Genomic DNA, 12,189 nt, shown 5'->3' with positions numbered 1-12,189 from the left:
ACTCTGCCCAGCAGCCTTGCCTGTTCCTCTCTCCTGCCTAGCTATTGGCCGTTCTGCTCTTTATAGGTGTTTTAGGCAGACAAAGTAACACAGCTTTACAGAGTTAAACAAATGCAACATAAAAGAATGCAGCACATCTTTGCATCATTAAGCAAATTTCTACAGCATAAATACAACATATCTCAAACTAATATTCCACAGCAGAATTATATGGCATGCATCAATAAGCAGAAATTGTAAAGCTAATAATAATAATAATAATGAATTAAATAAAAGTATTCCATAGCAAGGTCGAACAAAATAAAAAAATCCATATTGCACATGGTCACAGCACATACATTGATGCATGCGCTATATGTGTATGTTATTAGAAAAGACAAGAAGGATAACTTAAGAGGAAGTGATATTAACTTTTGAAGAGTCATGAGTTATTAGAAAAGACAAGAAGGATAACTTAAGAGGAAGTGATATTAACTTTTGAAGAGTCACGAGACATTTACCAGGAGGTGAAGACAGCAAATGCCAGGAGGATGCCATCTTGGGTACAGTGAAAGATTCTTGAGTAAGTAGTTGAATCTAACAGGTGAAACATGGCAGAGGGAAGACTGCAAAAGTGGGTCGTCTCATCTATATGTAGACGGAAGAGTTTGTCTTCCCTCTAGATAGCAATAGCAGATATTTAGACAGATATTTAGACGGGCTCTGTATGGTCAGATTTCAAAAAGTTATAAGAAAGATGACTGATGGAGATGAGGATGGATTGCAGTGACAACTGAAATCAACTAGAGTTGTTTATGAACCATTGCAAAGCAAAGATATTGCTATAAGGTATGGCAATGTTTTGAAAAAAATATCACAGATGGGCTGGGGATGACTGAGAAGATGTGAAGAGGAAAGAGTTGGCTAGACGGTTAAGTTGGTATCTGTGTTAGGAAAAGTAGCTCTTGCTGTATGGTACAAAAGAGGAGACGATGACTACATGTTAGTTTGAGGACTTTTGTTAGAACATCTCCTTTAGAAAAGTGCATGATCACGGAAAGGAGGCAGGAGCAGAATCCAATATCTGCAGGGTCTTTGGACTCCATCATAGGAATAATTGCTTTAATAGAACGGAGAAGATTGCTATAGAAAGGAATAGATGGTGACATATTTATCTGTTTAGTTTATTATCAATGCTTTCTGCTGAAATTTGATTGAGTTCACCGAGGGATGATGAACTCAACCATACAGCCTATCCCACTAAAAATTGAACATCACAGAATGATACTTCCCAATGAAAGGGTATCTGGTTAAGCAATATGCTCTTTGGTGTTGTCTTGTTCTTTGCTTGTGCACCCTGCTCAATTCAACACAGGGTAATTTAGAAAGTAATTTCTGGTGAAGTGTACAGTGTAAAAAAATACCACCCTAGGAAAGGACTTAGGTACTCTATAGACTGACTACGTAACTGTCGACAACTTTTCAAGAACATGGAAAAGTTTTTGTTGTTGTTTGGCAAAATGATGTTGACATTATATCTTGTAGTTTAACTTTGAAGTTTAAGTTTGATGCTAATCTGGAAAACTACAACATACAAATCAGTTTGAGTACTGAGTGCCTTTTACCACATATATGAAAACATACATCGACCGTTACTGTTTATTCTGTGACAAAAATTGTGGAGATACTATTAGCAAATAGGCTCAATCTAAATTTATAGGCACATTAAAATTTTTGTTTTTTTCTTTATATTTTCCTCAATTTTGGTTGGCTGAGTGTTCTCTCTTGCTCTCATTCTCTTTCTCTTTCCACACTCACACTCTCCTTGTTCCATTAAGACCCGAGTTAAATAAGCAATTTCCCAAGATGTCCTTGTCAAGCGGCATTATGGAAATTATTTGAATATCATTGCTACGCCAGGTGAGCCATTTAAAAATGTAAATAGCTTGCAATACCATGAATCCAGCTGATGAAGAGCAACCTTAATGCTGATTGATTTATTAGAATCTTTTCCTGATTAGTAATTGCTTCAAAATCTCTTTTCTGTGGTTCAGTTTCTCATTCTAGTGTCAGCTCTTAATATATAACTGTGTAACTATCACGTCTGCAATAAGCCTTTTCCATTGTTAGTTCCCCCTGCATTTCCAGCCAGTGGTCGAGGTCAGAAACTGTATCCCTTCTAGCTATTGACTGCACAACCTTAGTGCCCGGCTGGTCATATTAATGATTTGATTTATAAATATGTAAGAACCCTGCACTGGTCCTCCTCAGCACTGTTTTTCCAGATTCGTCTACTTTTAAAGTTAACTATGGCAGCAAAAGAACATTCAGGTTATGAATGAACTTTTGGATTTTCATGTATTCCTCAAAATTACTCTAAAAGAGAAAAAAAGTATAATCATGACCTTGAGACATTTGAACTTGAGCTTCGTTAAAAATTCACAAACTTGATTATGATTTTACGCAGCAGTGTCTTAGAGTTGCCTTAGTGCTGTGATGAAGCTGCCAGGAGTTTTCATTTATTCTCAAGTTAAATCTTAGGAAAGCTATCTCATCACAGAAAATCAGCCAGAGCTAAAATACTGCTTTGACTCTGGAGTTCAAATTTATTTGTAGAACTCCTGAGAAATTCCTATCAGTCAATCACAGGTATTTTATTGCCTATCATATTTATTTTTAATATAAATTTAAATTTAGCATTCTCTGATGGTAAGTACTCTGTGTATTGCTACTTTATCATGGGTGTATCGCCATTCATTTAACTATAGGTATGTTGGGAAGTTTGCCAAAGTCTTCATGTCATTGACTTTGGTGGTATTGTGAGAGCTGGATTGAGTGAAATACACGTTCATTTTAAATTCTATGATTAAGACAAATTTTCTGTGTTCTAGTTAAAAGAAATAAAAGACAGAATGCACACCTGTACTTGGGCTGGCAAGATGGCTCAGCAGATAAAGGCACTTGCCACTAACCTGCTGACCTTAGTTTTAGCTCTATGACCTCCACAGATACACATACAAATAAATAAATAAATAATGAATATGGCTTTTAAAAAGTTGTGGTGAGTAGTGTACATGCCTTATAATCCCAGGGTTTAGGAGCCCGAGGCAAGAAGAATGGCAGCTTTGAGTCCAGCTTGGCATACATAGAGACCCTATCTCAGAGACAAACAACTGCAGTACATGGGTGGCAATTGGAGAGAAAGGAGGGAGGGAGGGAGAGAGGGAGGGAGGGAGGGAGGGGGGAGGGAGGGAAGGACGGGGGACGGAGGGAGGGGGGAGGGAGGGAGACTAGACTAAGAATGTCTGACAATTTGGAATGAAGATTGTTGTGAACTTGTTTTGATAGCTGTGATGATCATAAAAGTCAAAATAAACCTAAGGCACATCTACATTTATTATATCCCTGAAAATGAGGACAAATCATTTGCTATCGTAAAAGCAAGTTTATACCTCTTTTATTTGTTCACCAGTACTCAAATACTTAATATACTAGCACTGTTTATTCCAAAAGTATCCTCCTATGAAAAACGTAAATCTTGGAGCTAAAGAGATGGTTCACAGGCTAAGGACATTTGTTCTTGCAGAGGACACAGTTTCAGCTCCCAACACAGATACAGGGCAGTTGACACCCACCTGCAGCTCCAGTTCCAGAGGTATAAATGGCATACATACATACATGCATATGGTGCTCACTCATGCTCTTCTTGCGGTTTTCTATTGGTGTCATAAACATCATGACAGAATGCAACTAAGAGAGGAAATGGTTAGTTTATTCAATCTTACAGCATACAGTCTATCATGAAGAGAAGTCAGGGCAGGAACCTGGAGGCAGGAGCTGATGCAGAACCCATGGAGGGGTGCTTTTATAGACTTCCTCCCCATAGCTTGCTTAGTCTGCTTTCTTAAATCACCCAGGACTTCCTTCACAGGAGTAGCACCACCCACAGTAAGATGGACCCTCCCATTTTAATAATTCATTATTCAAGAAAATGCCCTACAAACTTGCCTACAGGGCAGTCTGGTGGAGGCATTTTCTCTATTGAGGTTCTTCTCCCTAGACAACTCTAGTTTATCTCAAGTTGACAAAAAACCAGCCAGGATATTGTTTACTGCTCTAGAGGTGGTGGGACCTGGGAGAGTGGAACTCCTAACTGAGGTAGACTGAAGTCCTAAGCAACAGTCAACTTAATTTAAAGCATCAGACAATTTATACTCGCAGGGTTAAGAGGATCCATATGAGTACAGTGCACAATCACGGGGGCAAGCCACACATCGTGGACAAACCACACATGACAAAAGCATGTTTTTCCATGATGCACATAAATGAATAACAGGAACCAATTTTAATGAATAATCTAAAGTAAACTTTATCTGCTTATCTGCTATACTTTGGAGGGGCACAGAAGCATAATCCAAAAATAATTCCATGTTTTTGAAGAAACTGAAGTTATTAGTCACTCATAAGCACTCAGAAATCTCACATGCCATTCTTGAACCATGTTCTAACAGGACACAAATTCTCAAATTTTATTAAAAAGAATTAAAAGCAACAGTTATATAAATCATGGGCCAGTATTTATTACTTTTACAGTGCTTATTATTAATGCAAGTAAGGCAATGTTTCACAGACCATAAAATTATGGTCTACAAATAAAATATCATTTCTCTTTGTGTGTTCATCTAAATGTTAACTAATTTGGGCAGCTGGGATATATATGTATTTCATAAGTTCTATGCCCTTTTCTTATGAAATATAGGCTAATTCGATTCTGTTTATGTTTGGATAGTCAGGAATTTGTGAGGGGTAAACAGGCCACTTGTTAGAAGCCATATACTGCTAGAATTTACAAGAACCATACTATTTATGAAGTTAGTGGATGACTGACAAGCTAGAAGGAGCCTAGCAAAGACCTTAGTGTAAGATCTGAACTAGAAACCACTACAAGAAAATACAGGGAAAAGCCTATAAGAAGATAAAAGTATGGATAGGGGCTTCAGGACTCCAGTCTAGGACAAGTAATAAATAATAATAATATAATATCATGTAATTAAAAATGACACTGCAGGAAATGGAAAAGCTTCTGCATAGCAAAGGCAGCAATAGTGTGAAGAGACAGCTCACAGAATGGAGAAAAGTTTTTGCAAAGCTATTCATCTGATGGGATTAATATCCAGAATTTACAAAAAGCTCCTGATCAGTAGATGGGGAAGTGAATTGAACTGACAGTTCCCTAAGTGAGAAGTAGAAATGGCCAATAAATATACAGGGAAAAGTTCACTATCCTTAACCAAGGAAATGCAAATCAAAACTACCTCGAGATTTCATCTCATGTCAGCCAGAATGGCCAACCTCCAGAAAACAAACAACAGGTGGTTAGTATACAAAAGACAAAGGAACAGCACAGACAAGTAATGTTTGTGTGAACGTCAATGTAGCCTCTAAAAAAATCAATGTGTAATTTTCTCAAAAACCAAGAATAGAACTCTATAATCTAGGGATAATGCTTCTGGCTGTAAACCCAAAGAATCAACACATGCAACAGAGATATCTGGATATCTGTATTTTTTTGCTGCACTAGTCACAAGAACAAAGTTATGAAATGAGTCTAGATGTCTAACAAGTGAATATGTAAAATATGCATGCACACATGTGCTCATAGGCATATAATGAAATTTTATTGAATCATTTAATAAAATGCAATTAGATCATTTTCAAGAAAATGAAAGGATCTGGAGATCATCATGTTAGGCAAGTAAGACTCAGGAAGACAAATACTGCATGCATGCATCCTTTTGTACAGAATTCACTCTCTCCCTCTCCCTCCCTCCCTCCCTCCCTCCCTCCCTCCCTCCCTCCCTCCCTCCCTCTCTCTCTCTCATTATGTGTGTGTGTGCACGTAGAGCATAAAACAATATCTAAGCTAAAAAGAGGGAGGGATCAATATAAGGGGAAAGGGTGACAAGATAGAATAATGGTAGTGGTGCATATGATCAAAGTGTATGATATATTTGTGTGAAAATAAAATATATAATCTCTTGGTTTTAATGCCATCTTTGATTGCAAAGAATGGCCCCTATAGGCTCATGTATTTGAATCAGATAATGTCACTATTTGAAAGGATTATAAAGATTAGGTATTATAAGGAGGTATGGTCTTGTTGGGGTTTCAAAAGTGCATGTCAGGCCCAATCTCCCTCTTAGCCTGCAGATTTGGATATAACTATCAACTATTTTATCAGCACCATACTTGCTATTCCTGTTGCCATTCTGTCTGCCATTGTGATCATGAACTAAGCCTCTGAAACTGTAAAAAAGAAAAAGCCCCCAATTAAATTTTATAAGAGTTTCTGTGGTCATGGTGTCTCTTCACAGTAATAGAATAGTGACTAAGACATGTCAAAATGAAACCTATTATTTTATAGTATTAATGTATGCAAATAACAAAAGATTCCTGGACCATTGAGATGGCTCCTCAGGTAAGGATACTTGCTACCAAGCTGACCTCTGAGTTTGATCTATGGAGTCCATATGGTGGAAGGAGAGAACTGTATCCTGGAAGTTTTCCTCATACATCCATACTTATGATGTGCATGCTTTTGTATACACATAAAACACATATACAAATTAACAAAATTTTTAAAAAGTTAACATATTTATAGTGCATTTATTTCCCAGCTAATTTTATTAAATATTTCTTTTTGTTCCCCAAACAAGAGATAGTTTAAAATACTTAGTTGAAGTTTTAAGTATTAAAATAAAAATAAAATACTTGTTTGTAATGTGGTGAAGCCCACTTGTAGAACCTAGACACCTGATAACATCAGATTATACATATATTTAGTTCAATTATATCTTTTAATCTGGAAAATTTTATTCTAGCATGAATTTTTTTTTACAATTAAAAAAAAGAACACATTAAAAACTCTGAGAGAGTGATCCAGTCTTGGCTCTGATTGATTTAAATCTGACCTTAAATAAATCATTTATCCATTTAGTAGATACTTTTTCTTATAAATAGATTTAATTTGATTAATGATTGCAATTTCAGAGAAACTAAAGTATCTTTCCATCTAGAAAAAAATACATTTCCACCTATCCATTTCCATAAGTCATGGTGCCATTTTTAAAATGCTGAGGAAGGATACTCCCCACTGCAAAGTGATTGGAGACTTGATCTCTAGGAAGATAAATCATTAAACAAATTCAGTACAGGGAGCAAAACACTCATGGTAGTAGGAAAAAACATGGATCTAGATTATAAGAACTGGATCCCTAGACTAGCTCTGACTTAGTACTAACTCCTTTATTGTGGTGATCCTGTCAGGTCTCTGTGGGACTGATGTTTGCAGTCTGCTGAGGAGTCATAATCATATCGGGTAACTACAAGAGGAACATGCCATCCGTTGGCCTTGTCTACTTTCTTGGTTCAAGGCTATACTCGCACTCAGAGTTGAGGACAATATATGGTATGATAGTAGAAGGAAGAAAACGGATGTGTCTTCCACATCTGCACTTCACTTTCTCTCACCAATTTTCTTTTTGGTTGTGTCTCCCTGGGAACTTTTCAAATAATGGGTATTAAGCGTGGATTTGTGGAACAGGTAGTATGCCTTAACTGACAAAAGGGAAGAAGGCTACTGTGATCCCAGGCAGGTTGTCATGAGTGGAGTTTTAAAAATGCTGTGGAAGCTGACGATCTGGAGGTTGATTTTTTTTTTTAAGGCCATTGTGCTCACCTCCCTTGAAATATTTTGGCCTACTGCAGCTATTCCCAGCCGTGTTTGTGTCTCATCACTCTAGTTAAACCCCTTATAGACTAATGGACTGGCTTCACAGTTTGTCCTTTCTCTTTCATGGAGCTGCAAGGGATTCAGAAAACTCACAGAATTCACCCACAGATGGCTGTTAGAGTGACTTTGATTAGACATAACCTTTACCCAGTATTCTTTATGTTCTTAGGAGTCTATCTATCTATCTATCTATCTATCTATCTATCTATCTATCTATCTATCTATCTATCTATCTGTCATTCTTTCTATCTTTCTGTCTATCTCTATGTGTTATTTCTTGTAAGAGCAGAAAGTTAATTGCCCTTTAAGTAGAAGACAGATTCTGTTTTGGTGCACGTCCTAAAGTCATTAGTCAAAGTCAGAATTTCTTGGGCTCAAGATTTTATCTAGAAAGAAATAAATGATTGCAGAAAAAGTAAAGATTAGAATGTTGGAAGGATTGAGGAGAGGTTATATATTCTGTGCTCATATTGGGCTATGTCTTGAGAATTGATCTTCAATAAATTTGAAGAGAATTCTGTATTTTATTACCAGGGAAGGACCAACAGAGGATACAAACCTTGGCTTGTCCACAGGCTAGATGCCTGCTCTCTGGAATCCATGTACACTGTTAGGTCACAATGGCAGAGTTCATGCAGTTGGGACAGGCACCTTGTGACCTTCAAAAGCCCATACAGAAAAAAACTGTTAACCCTTAGCCTAGGATGCTGGCAAATTCTAGTACCCTAAGTTTATCAATGTGTGGGAGTAGGAGAGTGGCTATCACACTTGAAATAAGCATATCACATGAAGGCCAAAGATTCCCAATGCACTCAACATGACAAGATAGAGAGACTAAGACTGTCTGGGGAGTTTTCAGTAGTTCTGTGGGCATGGAGTCAGCAGAATGGTAAGTGTGCAAGTATGACCAAGAAAGCCAACAGCTACTAGAGAAGCCAGCACAGATAACAAGAAAGGCATGATCAACATGGTCAGCATTCTATGATCCAATGGCCACAGCACCAAAAGATGAGAGATAGTAGACACCAGACAGGTATCATCTATCTATCTATCTATCTATCTATCTATCTATCTATCTATCTATCTATCTATCTATCTATCTATCTATCTATCTATCTATCTATCGTAGTTTGAATGTAATTGCCCCCATAAGCTCATAGACAGTGGCATTATTAGGAGATATGGCTTTGTTGGAGCAGGTATGACTTTTTGGAAGAAGTTTGTCACTGCGGAGGTGGGCTTTGAGGTCTCATCTATGATCACGTTACACCCAGTGTTTCAGTTTATTTCCTGTTGCCTGCCAATCAAGACTCTCATCTACAGCACCATGTCTGCCTGCATGCCTCCATGTTCAGCCATGATGATAATGGACTAAACCTCTGAAACTTAAGCCGCCACCTCAATTAAATGTTTTCTTTATAAGAGTTGCCATGATCATGGTGTCTCTTGTCTATCAGTCTATCTATCTATCTATCTATCTATCTATCTATCTATCTATCTATCTATCCACCCATCTATCTCTCTATCATCTTTAACTACCTGTCATCCATCATCTCACATGGCAACAGATGCTTTGGAGAAAAACAAGCAAGCTAAACAAGGAAGAAGTAGATTAGAATGGAGGGGTATGCTTAAAGAATGTGATTAAGAAAGCTTTATTGATTAAGAGACATTTAAGTGTCCTGCAGGGTGTGTAAGAGATCTTCAAAGAGTGGTGTCAGAACAGCCTGAGGGTTCCTCCACCACTTTAGAAATTAGGGATCTGTAATTAGTTCAGTCTGAAAAAAATGGAGTCCCTTTTCTTTCTCACCTGAGACTGAAATTTATTACCTGTACACTAATAAAATAGGCAGCCACCACTTTTCTCTTTCCTTGTTTTTCCTGCTTCAGTCTCCATTGCCCTGTGTCATCTGTTGATAATTTCCAGGTGCCTGTTAAACCTCCCAGATGTCTGCCCTGGGACAACAGCTTTGTCCTGAAGTTCTTCTGATGTCTGTTTTGGGAGAACGGTTTTGCCCAAAGTTCTCTTGGCTCACCACACCCTTCACAATTGTCTTCTTTCTGTATATCCCATGGGCTTTGTGGATTAGACAATACACATAGACACGCAGACACACACCAGTGTGCAGGAAACAGAAATTCTGGGCACCAAGTAAGGGAGCCGGAGAAGCCAGGGTACTCTTGAGACTTTTGCTGGGAGGAAGCTGAGGCACAGATTGTGAAAGGATTTCCCTAGCAGACAGCACTGGAGATGTAAGTGGCTTGGCGCTCTCCTGATTCCTTGCTCTGATCTGCTGACCAAGGCAAGTTCTCTCATGCACTACATGGAATGTGCTGCCTTCGTCCGGAAGCAATGCGTTAGTTTTTACCTTACCTGGCATAGCTCAGACTCTTAGAAGCGAACTTATTTAACATACTTATCCTTCATGCTTCCCTTACCCAGCATTTGCTTGCCATGTCTCTACGTTCATTGTCTATTGACATTAAGTTCTCTAATGTATTCTAAGCAGCAATGGTGATGAAGACCACAATGACCGTGACAGTAACTTACCTGTACCACACCCTATCTATGGGTCCCTATCAGTTCTAGAAGATTTCTATACATTAGCATTTCACTATCACAAAATTTCATGGGATTCCTGGTCTTCCTTTACTGGCTAGGAGAGGATAACAATCATTTATTGTCAATCTCAATAAGGAGTATTCAGGCCTCAGGACTGATCTACCCTTTTCATCCCCCATAAGCTAAGTAATGAGTACTTGGTCGTAGGCTAACATACGAACTGAAATTCTCTTGAGAAAAGCATTCTTCATGAAGTCTTATTATATACTCAATATGAACAGCCATGTTCCCTCCCTCAGGCTGTTTATTCCATGATAACAGATGGGTGGGTGGGGTGGGGGCTCAGAGTGCCTGCAATGCATGTGTGAGGACCTGAGTTCAGATCTGTAGCTGCTGCAAGACAGCCAGGTTTGGCTCTGTAACCCCAGAAACAAAGGCAGTGAGGTTTCTGGAGCTTCTTGGCCATCCAACAAATACATGAACTCCAGGAACAATGAAAGACCAGGTCTAAAAAATAGAGATGGAATCTAGGAAAATACACAAAACCAACCTCTGACCTCCACATGCATGCATACCTAACTACAGATACACTTGCACAACCCACATGAACATGCATACACCTCCGGCCACCACACACACACAGACACACACACACACAGACACACACACACACATGACAAAACCAACAAACCCTAACATCCTGACTTGAACGCAGTGGCTGCTCTTAGTTAATGCCGAGGAAGATCCAGACTGGAGATGGGAAAGAGATTCTTCTGGGAATCTGCTGCAGCTCAAGAGAGATAAGCAGCTGTTTGGTGAACAGTTGCATCGTTAGAGTATTCCAGTTTGTTCCCATAAACACCGTGCTGCTTGCCACAGTCTCTTGCGTGTGTATATGTCATAGGCAGCACCTCCTCAGTGAAACAGAACGGATGCAAAGTATACAGAAAGGTTTCCAATGCAGCTCCACGCCTCTTCTTGTTCCCAGTCTGTCGAGCCCCACAGCATACATTTTCCATCATCTTTGACCATTTTCATCTGCAGAGAAAATTTTTAGTTGTTGTTGCTTCGTTTTGTTTTTCTTTTTACCAACGGTTGGTTTGTTAGCTTTCTGACCTTTGATAGTGTACACCGGCTGTTTCAGAGGGAATCCAGGAGGACAATTAAGGAATTAAGGCTTGTTTTGGCTCAGGGTTTCAGAGGTGCCTGTCCGTGTCAGGCTGACTGTATTGTTTGGGGGCCTGCGGTGGGCAAGAGCATCATGGTGGAGAGCAGGAAGTACCTGATACCTGGAAAGGGAACGTGGCAAAGGGACGGGGAGGAGAAACAGCGACGGGGATAGAGAAGAGATGGATGGATAGCTAGGGAGAACCTGAGACAGATAAACGATGGGCCAGGCTTTCAATATCCCTTGAAAAGCCACACCCTTGGCTTTAAAAATTTCCTTCCTTTAGGTCCCACCTTTTAAAGGTCCACAACCTCCTCAAAAGCAGGACAGACTGAGCCTTTGACACCCTGGCCTTTGTTCGACACCCAATCCGGACATCTGGCTATTCCTTCTTTGCAGCCCTCTCTAGAACCTCATCATCTGTCTCCTAGAAATGCAGAAGCTGAGGTAGGAAAGTCAGGAAGTTAAGAGATTTCCAAAGAGCTAAGGAGGTATTTTGCAAAAGCTGAGATTAAGATGAAGCCAGATCTTTGCCTGAGGTTCTGCGCTCACAGACTTCCCTTGATCCATGAAAAATACATGCCATTTAAATATTTACATTTTGCTAACAGTAGCAGATATAATGCCAACAAATGTTAATTAAGCAGGCAGAAGCCGATGCTCACACTGGCACCGGCCTCCCCAGCA

This window comes from Chionomys nivalis, chromosome 18 (genome assembly GCF_950005125.1).
Source record: "Chionomys nivalis chromosome 18, mChiNiv1.1, whole genome shotgun sequence".
Taxonomy (NCBI): Eukaryota; Metazoa; Chordata; class Mammalia; order Rodentia; family Cricetidae; genus Chionomys; species Chionomys nivalis.
The sequence above is the reverse complement of the archived record's forward strand: the minus strand, read 5'-3'. Positions refer to the sequence as shown.